The following is a 15,674-nucleotide window of genomic DNA, read 5'->3' as shown; positions in this document are numbered from 1 at the left end:
GAAGATTTGGGTAAAAGTCTCTGCTATGTCAGACTTAAATCACTAAATGCCAACAAAACCTTTCAGCCTTGTGGATATCAGAGATAGTTGCAGGGATCCAAAGACAGTCTATACTTATATATCATAAAAATTATGGCTTCTGGATGCAGACCTAGGCTTGAATCCTAGCTGCATTGCACCCTGTGTATTTTCAAAGATCACAAAGTTAGATTATCTGAGCCTTAGTTTTTTCATCTTTAAAATGATCACAAAAGGCTATTGTAAGGATTTACAAAGATACCTAAAGCACCTAGTTTAATGTGTGGCAGCAAGCTGTGTGCTAGATAAATTGTGTTTCCCAAAATGGCTCCATTTAAAATTGAAATTTAAATATCAAACAAATTACATTTGTAGTTTTAGCATGAAAGCTAAGGTTGAAGTAGCACATAGAACCATCTCAGTCTGGGCATATTTACTGCTAATAAACAAACATATTAGTGATCTAGGACTTATCATACCCTTATAAAGAGATCACGAAAACCAGAATAAATATTTTTGTCCATGTTGCATAGCAGAAAATCCCAGGCTTTTGAATCAGAAAGTCATTATTTACCAGGTGTATACCCAAGACAAACTACTTAACTTTTCCAAACGTTGATTTCCTAACTGGCAATTATAGTACAATTATTGAAAAATACTGTGTTCCAGAAGACTGTATTAAACCTGTTGACACACCAATTCATTAATTCCTTTATTTTTCAAGCATCTACAAAATGCTACCTACTGTGAGAAATGCTGGGAATAGACGAATGAATGAATGATATTGACACCATCCCTACTTTTATCCAGGTGGAGAAGACGTGATTTTTTCCTTAGTGGTGCTTTCTCACTTTAAAATTACACCTCGATGTAAATAGGCAAAAAGGGTACCGGAAGAGAAAAAGAAACTAAAGTGAGTCAGGTACTTAGAGTTAAAAGATTAATCCTCTCAGCGAGTCTTTCTTAGTTAAGACTTGATGAACGAGATGCATCTAAGCAAAGAGCATTCTGGGCATGGAAGAGAGGATGCTTGAAGGCTTTAAGAATATTCCTTAAAGCAAAATTTAACTTGTGTGTGTTACTTAAACTTGAAAAAAACCTCCTAGTGCTTGTGATTCCATGGAAAGCGGCTGGATTCCTCAAGTCTATGATGGAACCCACATTCTGTTTCTTAATAGCCTTGAATTATTCATTACCCTTTCTGAGACTTTTTTTCCCCTCATTCTGATTCTCAGTAAACATTAGTTTTCTTCTCACATCTGTTTCTCACTGTCCACTCTAAGTTAAAATATAAAGTAATAATTTATAGGTAAGAGAGGTGAAGCTAAGTCATCGATCATCAGTCATTCCACTTAGTGCACAAAATCACTCAGAAATGTTAGATATTTTGTATAGCTTTAAATTTTGCTCATGTTTACCATGGGCTTCCCTGGTGGTGCTAGTGGTAAAGAACCCATCTGCCAATGCAGAAGACACAAGAGACATGGATTTGATCCCTGGCTCAGGAAGATCCCTGGAGGAAGCCATGGCAACCCACTCAAGTATTCTTGCCTGGAGAATCCCATGGACAGAGGAGCCTAGCAGGTTACAGTCCCTGGTTCACAAAGAATCAGACAGGACTGAAGCAACTTGGCACACCATCAATAGAGTGAAAACGTGGCTAGTAGTTTGCTTAATAAAATGACATAGGTGCACATCAGTCTTATTTATTTTCCTTGGCATAGAGGATGATTGCATTTCCAAGCCTCACTCTCAGTTAGATTGGGGTCATATAATTATGTTCTGACCAATGAGATGGGAGAAGTACTGCATTCCAGTAAAAAACTTGGCCATAAACTTATCCATGTGCTCTTCTATGCCTTTTCATTCCATTCAGTGTCAACTGTGGAGGCCATATGGAATGGACAGTACGCAGGAAGAGCCTGGATGCATGAATCACCCCTGGAGAAGAGCCATGAGAAGAGCTAGTCCTTCTCATGTGGGCAGGAAATAAATTTGGACAATTGAAATTTGGGGATTGTTTATTGTAACAGCTAACACCACATATCCTGCCAACACACTAACCCTAAGCATGTCAGAGGCCCATTATGGCCCAAAATACTTCAACTATATTTTTGATATTTAAAGAAACCATCAACTTTTTTTTCCGATTCTTTTTAACAAAGTTGCATTACAGTCTATCTTTTCCTAATTAAAAATCCATTTCTGAGATTATTTTAAAATGAATCAGATGGGATGATTTGAGAGACAAAAGTACTTGTAATCCATTAGGTTGGGATTTAACCACAAAATGATGATTAAAACCCAAGATATTCCTTTCTTTGTTCTTTACAAATAAACAGAGATGGTCAATGCCCCCATAACCACCTGAGAAAAAGGAGTCCTTATTGATGACAAAGCAAGCTCCAGTATGTTAGATGTATTTTTCACAAAAGAATTAAAACACACCTACATACAGAGAGAGACACACATGTGCAAATTTTCTAAAGTGCATGACATTTCCACTGTCCTTAGAGCCAGCCTTTTCCTGGGAACATATAGTTATTGAAATCCCTATTTCAACGTAAATATTTATTTTTATGCAAGCTGAGCACTCTTGCTGGAAACCGCTGGTGTAAGTTCACATGGTGGATGACCACCCATGCAATGAGTGTGGATATAGCGAAGGGCGTGAGGTCAGAACTCAACTTGGTCAATTGCGGTTTGCATCACCAGGTAAAGCATCTGTTTCTCCATGTGCAAAGGGGAAATAATCATGCTTTCCGTCAGGATGGTTTTGAGTACTAAATAACCAGTATGACATCTCTCTGCTTTTTCAGTGCTTACATGTGGCCTGCTGTGCTTTGAGAGGGAATTACTCACTTTTGCAGATTTCCTTTCTTTCTCCTGAGATGCACCCTAAGGGTTATTCGACAATTCTTCATAGATGTCTGGTCAGCTACCTCTCATGTGTCCAAAGCATCCATTCCAGATTTTAATCACTCCCTTCCAACTTGCTCTTCTAGTGCTTTCAGCCAAAGTACTGACTTCTTCCTTCTCAGAAATGGAGCTTGTACAGCAGGGACCTGCCAGCTGCCACATCATGGACTTTTCTATTTCTGTAGTATCACTCTCCACCCTCTGAGAAAGCGCCCTCTGTCTCTGGACAGAGGCTAATCTGCCTTCCTGTGCTCTTGAACTTATCCCTTGAGTCTCCTATGTAAGCTTTATTGGTTGATGATTCATCCTCTTATGCCCTTTAAATTTCTTCTCTCATCTGCTTCTCCTCCAGTTTATGGATACTCTGAAGTCCATTTCTCTTTCTGTGAGGGGAAAAATAAGTTTGGAGAGGGTATTTTCCATCTCTTTTCCTCCCCAATCTCTTTCCTTTGCGTCATTAACGAGCTCCTACTACAAATAGTATTCTCAACGCAGTTGTCTATTTTTCTTTTAAATCAACTGCAATATGCTTTCTCCCTCAGCTAGTCCACTAGAATTCCTCTGGAAATGATCTGTTTGCCAGTTTCAGGTGTCTCCATTCAGTTCTGTTCCCTAAGACTTCTCTGTGGCACCAGATGCTATTGAAGTCGTTCTTCAAATTGTCATTTCCTTTGGCATCTCTGATACTAGGTTAACTTGTTCATTCTCTTACATCTCCGAAGTTTTTCCTACTTAAATGGCATATGAGATAGTCTTCTGTCAGCATTGTTGGCATCTGCCGATACTGTGCTGTTGGTCATCTCTTTTTTTTAAAACTAATTTTAATTAATTTACTTATTTGGCTGTGCCGAGTCTCAGTGGTGGCAGTTGGAATCTTCGATATTCGTTGTGGTATGTAGGATCTTTTACTTGCAACATGTAGCCTCTTGGTTGTCACATGTGGGATCTAGTTCCTGACAAGGGATCAAACACCGGTCCCCTGCATTGGCCGAGTCTTAGCTACAGGTCTACCTGAAAAGTCCTTCGGTCATCTTCTCTTAATCTCTTCCTTCTTCTTCTTCTTCTTCTTTTTTTTTTTTTTTTTTCAGATTTCAACTATTTCCCTTCCATCGCAACCTATGTGAAATATTTCCTAAGTCTGTGTCTCCAACTTAATTTCATGAATTCTGGGAATAGTCATCTATTCAACATCAGTACCTGGATGTCCAATAGTCATCTCCAACCTCAGGTGTTCAAACCTCAGTCTTCACTTCTCTTCTTCTTAAAGCTACTTTTCTTTCAGCCTAGGCTTACATCCTGACTTTAACACTTTTCAATTTTGTGCTTTATTTTAAGTTACTTAAGATTCCTAAATCTCAGTTTTTTCATTTATAAAATGAGACTTAATACTAAATAATCAGTATAATTTTTGTGAGAATGATCTATTAATAGCAATAACAAGAAAAAAATCTGCTACTGATTGCATGTTGGCTCTGTTCTATGTGTCAAACACAGTCCTGATGGTTTACATGAATTGCTATTTATGAAAGGAGAGTATGTAAGTGGTTATTGCTATTATAACTGGAAGCCTGGGATTTGAAGCTCACTTCCTTTTAAATTTTATTCTCACTGAAGCTTAGAGAAGTGAGTATGCCAGACACTGCTTTCCTGGGAACAAGAAAAGCTATCCTTCCAAGTCTATATTCTTGAAATAATAGGCAATTTCACTCTCCTTCTGCCCCAAGCAAATCCTTAAACCTATGGGAGAACAATGCATGCCAAATCTGCAATTCATAGTTGAGACATTTGGATTGTTAATTTTCATAATTAACATTTAAATAATTGTCAAAAATTCCAAGATGTGTATAGTAGCTGCTCTTCAGTTTTCTAATCATAGCCAGTTACCTGATGGAATCAAAGAAGAAAATTATGTGATTTTGCTTTGGAATTATGATATTAAATAATTACAACTTACCATGTAGATAGAACAGGAAACTTTTTTGAACATAGGAAAGACTTATTTGTTTATAGATAAAAATCAATACCATTGGTGTGAGTCTGTCAATGAATTCTGATAGAGAGTTGCAAATCAGTCTCATATTTTATGTAATAACTTGGATTACTTAATATTTTACAGGACTTTAGATACATAGTGGGCTTAGTAGCAGTAGGCTCAGTGGGTTCATAACAGTGGCAATTAACTACTTTATTTTCAAGTTCATTTTTTTCTTTTTAATTTTGTAATATGTGTCAAATTCCTGACAAAATATTCTCAGGAAAATTCATAAATGCAACCACACAAATTCATATAAAGTATCAGATATGATTCAAGGGACTAATAGGCCACCTGAAGCCCACCTATCAACCCTCCATAGATCGATAGACCCCAGATTAAAACTGCTCTATAGTAGAGAATCTTTGAGGGTCTAGGGAGCCAAGCTTTCGAAAATCATGAAATCCATATCCATTTGTGTAGTAAAAAAGTCATTTATTCCAATTTATTTTCTCAGTATAACTGGATTCCTCAAGCATTTTAAAAGTCTAACAGTTATTTAAAAAGGTTTCTGCTTAGAATTAAAATATTCTTCCAGGAGTCAATGGATGAAACTCTTAGCTTACATGTCTGTTGGAGGAGACATATCTTTATCCTTTTAAAAGAGAGTCTTTGGACCTGAAGAATTAACACTAACCAGGAAGAAGCAGCATGATAATCGGACAGATACATGCAATGCGGTCATAATCTATATGGTGGAGACAAATAAACACTGTTTTCTTTTATTTATTTCATAACCTGGTGGTTTCCAGAGCATGTTTTTGTCTTGAACACAAAATATGGCAAATCTATAGCCTTTCCTCCCCATTTGGTCTTGAATCATCTCATTTCTTTATCTTATACCTTTATTTTCTGAGTGCCCTTTTCTCTGCCCCCCCTCCCCACGCCATGCCACTTGGGACTCATTTTGAGGGGTTAAATGAGAAACAGATGTTCCAAAATACAGCAGGATAAATGTTTGTTTTTTTCTCATGGGATTACTGACCTATATTTTCCTTTTCCATAGGACTCTTTCTGAAAATCTGATGTTTATACAAAGAGGAAATTCTCCTATTTTGCTTGTGAATACTTGTTTCTCTGATTTCTCCTTTCAGGTTTTTTGAGTGATCTAATATATAAATACCATCTTCCTTTTTGTCATTTGTTACCAACTTAATTACAAGATGAAGGAATAACATGGATAGGGACAAAAATACAATCTTTGCAACAAGAGCAAGCTAGTATTACATAATACAGCTAACATCTCTAGGAAGAATGTCTTTCAAATAGTGAAACTTAGTATTAAACAGACTTACTGCCCAGTCCCACACAACCCTGGTCTAGGACAGATCCAACCCCAAAGGGGCAGAATATAAAATGTGATTTCTGCAAGAAGCTTGAATTCAGAAGAAGAGAGGAAACAGCAAGGGGATGAATTATGCACACCCAGTTTATCTTTCCAAGCTCCTGATTCAATCAGTCTTTTCCACAAGAAAAGGACCCAGTCGGGGGTAGGAGGAGAGAAGCCAGAGGAGCTCCTAACACATGGAACAAACTTGTGAAGTGGGGAAGAACCACACTTCCACCCAATGCTCACATATTGTTAAAACAGGGTAAATATTAAAATGTGAGATGAGTCAAATAAAAGATATGGATATCACCAATAACAAGATGATATAAAACTAGAGTGAAGTCAAGTGCTATACAAAACAGACATTTTTTAAAGTGTAAAATGAAGAACTTTTTAAAAAATCAAGAGTTCTTTCCCATGAGATAGATACAAGTGGTCAATAATGTTACTCCTTTTTTACTATCTGGTCGTAGTTTTTTTAAGTGTTTTCTGAAATTGTATAATCTGGCCAAAACATCTCAGGTCAGGAAAGCATTGAGAGTAATTCCTTGGATGCTTTGATTAAATATTTGAGAAATGATAGTATTATGATTTGTTCTCAACTGCTCAACAGAGCACACGATTTTAAGAGGAAAGTATGTTATAAGAAATGTGTCTGTTTCTTTTGTCAATTGCTTACGATCCCCAAAAAGAGCTGTTGGAAATTGAAGAATACGAGAACAGACTTCTCTTTTGTTGTAGGAGAAAGTTTAAAAAAAAAAAGTTAAGAGGAGAATAATAGCTGAAAGTTGAGATTTGGCAGATAGTATGATACGATCTGATTTTCAATCAATCTCGAAACTGAGAATTTAAACACCTTCATCTGACATCAAATAGAAATGACCTATTGGTCATGCGGTCAGTGTTTCTCAGCTCAGGATGCCTTACAATAAAAGGTTTTCTGCTTTATTTGACTCTTTCTTCCCCTCTCCCAAATCCCTACCTTTCCATGCTTGCTCTAAGTCCAAACCAATAACTCGATGAGACAGGATTGGGTAGTGAAAAGAGTGTTAGGATAGAATGTTTTTGAATAATAATATCAACATTTTGTAATTATGACAATGAATCTCTGAGGTTCAGATTTGTCCATAAATTGATAGCAATACTATTTTGCAGCTTGTGTTGTGAGAGTTTTAAAATACATAACATAACGGTTACTCCATCAGGGTGGGCGCATGCCTCTTGTCATTCAGTGTGTCTTAAACAAATAGTACCATGCTTAGCACATAATAAAAGCTCAGTTAATTTTTAACTGACTTATATTGAATTGAACTGTGAGGATCAAATGTGAATAAACATATAGAACCTGGGAAACAGAATTGTTTCCTAAGTGATATTAATTCAAGAAAACAGCATGAGATGTTTAAAGAATCAGAGAAGAGTGTAATACTTTACTTTTGCCCTAATAAATGTTAGCAGACAAAGAATCAGTAGAAGTAATCCTTTTCCTTAATTTAAGAATATCCAGCACTGTTTGGGGTATATAGGAATTTACATCATTCCCCAGACACTTTCATTTTTTGTCCCAACAAATATGTGATAATAACCCTTCCATTTATGGAGTTCTTTTTAATAAAAGAAATACTTTCTTTTTTTTCACACACAAACCCTAGTTGATAGAACAGATTTTTTTACTTGGTAAGCCATGGAAACATGTTATGGTAGATAACTTACAGTAGATAACATGTTATGGTAGATAACTTACAGTAGATAACATGTTATGGTAGACAACTCCAAGGTAACTCCAAGAGTTCTTGGAGCTGCAACTTAAATCTGAGTAGTCTAACCTCCTGTATGCACTTGGGTTAAATAATTTGATCTCTCTGAGCCTCATTAGCCCCATCTTTATAGATAAGGAAACAATCATGCCTACCCCATATTGTTGTGAAGGTGAGATGAGACAACACATTTAAACCACTTCTTGCAGTGGTAAATAGAAAGGGCCAGTCAATTTTGGCTTTCGTTTTTATAAGTAACACCTATTCTGTCCCAGGCATTATACTAGGCAGATAATATCACTTGTTACCGTAATTAGAGATCGAAGATAAGAAAACATGACTTGTTCTAGATCACACGACTAGTTAGTGTATAATAAGGATTTATGTTCCAGATTTCTTGGTTTCAACTTCACAGTCTTTAAGATGGATACAGTACAATGTTTTGCCCAGTGGTATAGCAGTTTGTATTGTGGTGCTGGATAAGACTTTTGAGAATCCCTTGGATTGCAAGGAGATCAAACCAGTCAATCCTAAGGGAAATCTACCTGAATGTACATCGGAGGACTGATGCTAAAGCTGAAGCTCCAGTACTTTGGCCACCTGATGCAAGACTGAAGGCAAAAAGGGCAGGGGGCAGCAGAGGATGAGATGGTTAGACAGCATCACCGAATCACTGGGCATGTATCTGAGTGGACTCTGGGAGACAGTGTAGGACAGAGGAGCCTGGCATGCAGCAATCCATCGGGTCACAAAGACTTAACGACTGAGCAACAACAACAGATAGCAGTTTGAGACTATAATTATGGATCATGCTAATAGTGGCTAGTGGGAGATGGGGCTCTATATCCCTACCTGCTTCTCCACTTTTGAATTTGAAGAGTTTACAGTTATGTGTCTTGTTCCATTCCTGATAGTGGCACTGGCCAAATGGTAGCAGGTCAGGTGGGAGAACTTCCCAAGGCTTCCCTTCCTTGTGGGATCCACGTGAGTGGAATGGAGCCAGAGAGTACCAGCTAGGAAGTCTGCAAGGGCATCATGTCTGCAGGGTAGAAATTAATTTTATAGATGAGTAAACTATTTTATCCAGCAAGTTGGTGATGGACAGGGAGGGCTGGCATGCTGCAGTCGATGGGGTCACAAAGAGTCAGACACGACTGAGTGACTGAACTGAACTGAAACTATTTTATAGATGAATAAACTAAACCCCATTGTGTGTGACTAACTTGCTTGAGAGCATGAAGTCAGTATGTAGTAGAGGTGGTACTAGTGTTGGATAGAGTCAATCAAGATGCTTAAATTCTTAAGCTGTGTATTTCATTTCTAATGTACTGTTGTATAATTATACTTCAGTACAATTATGTACAATATGTACATATGTACAATATGAAGTACATATCTTCAGTGGAGATATGTAGAATTACAAGGTTAGTTAAGATGGGATGTGGTTTTGTCAGAACAGTGCTACCTGGTAAATTTTCAAAATTTCCCAAGGCTGTCTAGCAAATCTTCAGATGTTTTTGGGTGTTAGGCCTCTCAGCTGTCAAATGGCACAGAAAAATTGACATTTTAAGACTGGATAAGTTCTGCATTATTCTAGATACTTGTGCAGGCGTTCTCAGTTGCTTCAGTTTTGTCCGACTCTGCAACCCTATGGACTGTAGCCTGCCAGGCTTCTCTGTCCACGGGATTCTCCAAGCAAGAATATTGGACTGGGTTGCCCTGCCTTCCTCCAGGGGATCTTCCTGACCCAGGGATCGAACCCACATTTCCTGCTTCTCCTGCATTGCAGGGGGATTCTTTACTGCTGAGCCACTGGGGAAGCCCCTAAATACTCTAGGTCAATGTTTATATTGTTAGGCAAGTATAAGATGTAAGAGAATGTCTTACATGAGTCATTAATTACCAGTCATCAGTCTGAGACTATTGTATTATACCAATAGTTAATCTATAGTTTTCAGGCCTCAACTATGTTATGTAATACATTTCTGGTGCTTGGTAACATCCATCATACTGCTGCTTTTTGTTAGAATCTTTTAAAACCAATAATTGTAGTATTTTTGCTGCCTTAGTTTTAGAAATAATCTTTTGTTTCTTTTATTTAATATTCAGGATATTAATTATTAGCAAAACTGTACATTACATGGTCTGATGCTGTCTCCAATAACCTCATAATATACCTGAGAACTAATAAGCAAAAAATAAGACTCCCACACATCTGTAACTGACCAGAAAGCCTGAGTTTCACCCCACTGCTCGGCAGGCTGGAAGCCAAGCTTGATAGAACCTTCTTACCTTTATGTACTTTGTTTTCTCTGTCACATAAATGGAGAGAATGTCAGATCTGTGTCGCAGGGTTTCCCTCTTAAATGCCTCTGAATATCTGTTATAAGGGCTTCTTATATTTCAGTTCAATCCATTCTCTAGATCACACAGGAAAAAATGTAAAGATGAGAATAGTAAATCAACAGGAATAGTGCTCAGAAACCATGAGGCCAAGTCTACCTTAGAAACTCTTTGGTCTTTTAGGCAGGACACAGTTTTGAAGTTCAAGGGCAAAGTCCTTGTGTTAAAAGGTGAATATTTTCAGAGTTAAAAGCAATACTTTTTCTCTCCCCCTCCTTTTTTTTTTTTTTTTTTTTAATGTTTCAGTAAAGCTCCAAAGGCCCAGAAAAGAAAATAAAGGGAATAAGTTACTTTTCCTCATCTCTCATTTTGTTTTCCTTTGTTCACGAGGAGGTGGAGCTACAGCTGAGGAGCTGAGGTGAGGGTTGCACACCCTCTGCAGTGCCCCGTCAGAGGACAGGCTGCTGTCAGGGAGTGGTTGTGCTGACATGAGGAAAGGCACCCGTTTCAAGGCATATCCTGAACTGGCCGGCTCAGGACTGCAGTCAGTGGTGTCACTCACATCCTCAGAACAAGGGAAGGTGGAAATATGGCCAGGGCAAAGGTGGAGCATCAGGAGCAATACGGATTTGCCCTTCTGACAAATCCTACTGCTCTGGAAGGTGCTTGTGAGAGCTGACATTATGATTTCTCCCCCCAAGAGTAATTGAAGCAAAAAAAAATCTAGGAACAGACGTTGAACTTCAGATCAGTTTTTATAAAGAAAAATCTAAGAATATAGCAAAGATGACTGTTGGATATTCTCTGTCTTTCTCTGGCAAAATTACGCCTAAGGTAATGATTACTTGATTCTTTGGCCACAAGGGGAAACAGAAGGCTGATACAAAGGAAAAACTATCACAGGCAAAAGTGTCAGGATGAACAGTGGGAGAGGTTTGGGGGATGGAGATGATAAATAAAACCTCGCTGAAATGCTGTACAACTGAATCAAGTAAATAATTTGTTATATATTCTTGAGTATATGAAATATATTTGCTATATATTCTTGAGTATAAAAGGTATATGAATCCATCCTTTTATACACATGTGTATGTACACATATGTATACGCCTTCACAGGTACATGTACGTATCAACTTCCTTTTAAAAACATTTTTATTGAAGTATAGTTGATTTATGATCCTGTGTTAGTTTCTATTGTACAGCAAAGTGATTCAGTTATGCATATATATATTCTTTCCATATCCTTTTCCATTATTGTGATCACATTAACTTACATCAATTTTATTTATAAATCAGATGTCATGAATATTAACAAAATAGATCCCGTACCTGGAGTTGAGAAGGAGAAGGTATAGAATATGATACCTTTAATACTGTAAGAGTTATGATTACATAATAGAAATATTTGAGCCTTAAGTGAAGAAATGAGAATAATTTCTCTAGGAAAAAGTGAAGCTAATTTATATTAAGTACATACTAGATGCCAGCCTAGTTTTTGGTACTTAACATGAAATAATTACGTACTTTACATAAAGTAATTTGGCATTAGTGTTTTTTTAAAAATATGGACAAGGACTTTGAGGGCAAAGTAATTAAACACATCACAGGACAATAATTTAAAATGAAATATTTTTATCTGCATCTCTAGTTGTGGTGAGGACAAGGCAAGAAGCCTCTTGTGTGGAGGGGAGGAGAGTGTAGAATGAAGAATAGAATTTCAACTGTTTCTTGAAGCCTAGGATGGGCCTTTTATAAAGACAGAAAATGTCAAGTTTTCTTCAATCGCCCATAGCATTTATGGTGTGAGAACCTGGATCTCCATCTTGGCATTCCTGTCCCCTGGTCGTGTGTGTGTGTGTGTGAGTGCACATGTGTGTGTACCTAATGTTTATAGGTTGGGTTCTCTGGGAAACAGGACAAGACAGAGTAAGTAGTATAAAATAGTGAAGAGTAACCCTGGGAAATTCCAGAACAGAGATTAGAAATGGTTAGGCAGGGATTTCCTTGGTGGTCCACTGGTTAATACTCTGTGAATGATGATTTTAATGTATTGTTGGATTCAGTTTGCTAATATTTTGTTAAGGATTTTTGCATCCATGTTCATCAAAGATTTTGTCCTTCAAGTTTCTTTTTCTGGAATGTCTTTGTCTGGTTTGGTATCAGGGTCATGCTAGCTTTGTAAAATGTGTTTGGAAGGCTTCCCTTCTCTTCAGTTTTTGGAAGTCTTTGAGAAGTATTAAATTTGCTTTGAAGATTTTGTAGAATTTGCCAGTGAAACCATCTAGTCCTGGTCTCTTGTTTGTTGAGAGTTTTTTTGGTCACTGTTTCGATCTCCCTTTTAGTAGTCAGTTTATACATATTTTCTATTTCTTTATGAATTAGTCTTCAAAGATTATACATTTCTAGGAGTTTATCCACTTCTGTCTACTTCCCTGGTGGCTCAGACGGTAAGGAGTCTGCCTGCAATTCAGGAGATCTGGTCAGGAAGATCCCCTGGAGAAGGAAATGGGAACCCACTGCAGTATTCTTGCCTGGAAAATCCCATAGACAGAGGAGCCTGGCGGGCTACAGTCCAATGGGGTTGCAAAGAGTCGGACATGACTGAGCGATTAACACTTTCAATCTCCCTTTTAGTAATCAATTTGTTCAGATTTTCTATTTCTTCATGATATAGTCTTTGAAGATTGGATGTTTCTAGGAGTTTATCCACTTCTTGTAGGTTGTCCAATTTTTTATTATATGATTACTTATAGTAGTCTTTTATGATGCTTTGTATTTCTGTGGTATTAGTTTAACTTCTCTTTCATTTCTGACTTTTTATTTGAGTTCTCTCTCTTTTTTTCTTGGTTAGTCTAGCTAAATGTTTGTAAATTTTCTTTATCTTTTCAAAGAAAAAACTCTTAGTTTCACTGATCTTTTTTTTTTTTTTTTTCTTTTTTCAGTCTTGATTCCATTTATTTCCTCTCTGATCTCTATTATTTCCTTCCTGCTACTAATTTTGGGATTTTCCTGTTTTTCTTTTTCTAATTCTTTTAGGTGTAAAGTTAGATTGTTTATTTAAGATTTTTTTCTTGTTTCTTCAGGTAAGCCTCTCCTTTGATTTCTTTAATGACCTATTGGTTACTCAGTGAAATACTAACTCTTAGAACACATCTCTCAGGTATAAACTCCTCATAAAATTTGAATTTAAGTAATGTGGCTGGAATATCTATTAATATTTTATTATGTTATTTAAAATAAAAATTGAATTTCTATACCAATATATATTTATTTAGATCATAGACAAAAGGCCAACTATTATTTAACTTATGTTTTGAGACATGGAGGTGTATAATTTGATTAATTAGTTTCTTTATAAAGGACCCATGGTTTTGAGATAAGTAAAACCTGAACTAAATTTTGGAAAAGGAGTTAAGAGAGGATCACCAAGTGAATGAAGAAGGAGCAAGGGGACTCCAAGAAGAATTTATCACATTGAATTAGCAAGGAATAAAATGTGTTACCTTCTTGAAAAGAGTGAGGTTTGCACAAGAAATTGTTGAAAACTAAGAGGATCCAGACTGTGTAGAGTCCCATATCCAGGGTAGTATTAAACAGCTGTTAAAAAGTATGACCTGTAGTGTCATAGATACCTGAACTCAAACTCATGTTCTATTATTTCCAACTAATGAAGGTGATTTGCGACAATTCCTCTATCTTTGTTCCCTCACCTGTATAATGAGATAGTACCACTTTAAATATTAAATGATAAAATTAGTGCAAAGTACTATTCCCAGTGCCTGGTACATAGTAAATACTCATCACTAGATAATTTAAAATAATCAGGATGTGTATATCGTTAATATTATAATTACTTTATATTTCAGTAATTTTAAAAATCACATGACAATATGTATAAACATTCATTTACATCACACTCTTTAAATACTAAAGCCGTGTCTCCTTTATATAAAGTCTTCTCCAGTATGATGGGGTTTTCATGGCAATCTACAGTCTGAACAGTGTGAGAGAGCTTCAGATATTTGCCTTTAGTACTACTGAAATCTGTTGTGTGGTGCTGATTAGGTATGCAGATGGGTGCATATCAAATATCTCCAGAAAACTCATTGCTTTAGATTGTTTTCACAACACTCCCTCTAGGAGTCATCTTCACCTATGCATTTATTGTATTTCCTTTCTTATAAGTTGGTGATGAGCCTGTGTCTATAATCTTTAGGTAGTTAAAATAAATAAACAATTCAAATGAGGTCTCTGGTGTTTGTTTGTTTTTCTCACGTTCTGTTAATTAGTGATGAATTATGCCTTAGATTTATTCTCAAATGGGAAACATTCATAAAACTAGCAAGATACGAACCTCCAATCAATTGGGCAATAGATGGCAAGTTTTTTCCAATCACACTTTACTCTTCTGTCACCCTGCCGTAGTCACCCGAAGTGTTAGTTGCTCAGTCGTGTCTGTCTGACTCTCTGCGATCCCGTGGACTGTGGCCCTCCAGGCTCCGCTGTCCATGGAATTCTCCAGGCAAGAATACTTGCGTGGATAGCTATTCCCTTCTCCAGGGGATCTTACTGACACAGGGATTGAACTTGAGTTTCCTGCATTGCAGGCAGATTCTTTATTTTCTGAGCCACTCATTTACTTCCACTCAAAACTGAGGAAATGTTGTCATTTGCCTGTCATTTCATAAGTGTTGATTGCTAAAACTTGTGAGATGTTAGTGAATAAGGCCATGTATGGAATAGTAGGGCTGCCTAGTTTTTGGTTCTCTACTTTCCAGCCTACTGTTCCTTTAGTCCATTCCTAGGGCTGTTTCCAGTGTGATTCTTTGAAAATGTAAATCTGATCATCCAGGCTGCCTGCTTCAACCCTTCAGAGGCTCATTACACTATTGCTTTCTATATAAATTATGTTCAAATATCTAAGCACAGTGTGCTGGGCTCTTTCAAATTTGGTCCCCAACTATTGCCAGTGTCAGCTGACATTCCTTTGTATTGCATTCTTCATGGGCATGGTGTGAGCGATCAGAGGCAGCATGGGCTTTCATGAACCCAAGTGCCTTTGCCCTATACCTGAACCCCTCTTGGGCTTTCTCTCTAGTGCTCAGTCATATCTCACAACTAACTCAAGGGTTGTTGCTCTTTTCTAAAAGCCTTACTTAACACCCCATCTGACATGATTAAATTTGCCTTATTTTTCTCTGTTTCCATAGATACCTGAATGAACCTTCTTAATAGTAATTATGACAGTTTTTCAGAATATTGTTGCATTCATA

The 15,674-nt window shown here is 37.1% G+C and overlaps 1 protein-coding gene across 5 annotated transcripts in view; it reads left to right on the top strand.

The window, feature by feature from the left end:
• Positions 1-15,674, top strand: part of LOC145514266 (uncharacterized) — a 718,708-nt gene that overhangs the window by 512,788 nt on the left and 190,246 nt on the right. Inside the window, exon 5 of one of the 5 annotated variants that reach the window (XR_014060004.1) lies at positions 1,895-2,027. The exons of the other annotated variants lie outside the window; for them this stretch is intronic. The gene's annotated coding sequence lies outside the window, so the exon portion shown is untranslated. Of the gene's footprint in view, positions 1-1,894; positions 2,028-15,674 lie in introns of those variants that run through there. 5 annotated transcript variants of the gene reach the window in all.

This window comes from Giraffa tippelskirchi, chromosome 7, assembly GCF_054371585.1.
Source record: "Giraffa tippelskirchi isolate mGirTip1 chromosome 7, T2T-mGirTip1v1.2.pri, whole genome shotgun sequence".
Classification (NCBI taxonomy): Eukaryota; Metazoa; Chordata; class Mammalia; order Artiodactyla; family Giraffidae; genus Giraffa; species Giraffa tippelskirchi.
The sequence above is the reverse complement of the archived record's forward strand: the minus strand, read 5'-3'. Positions and strand labels throughout refer to the sequence as shown.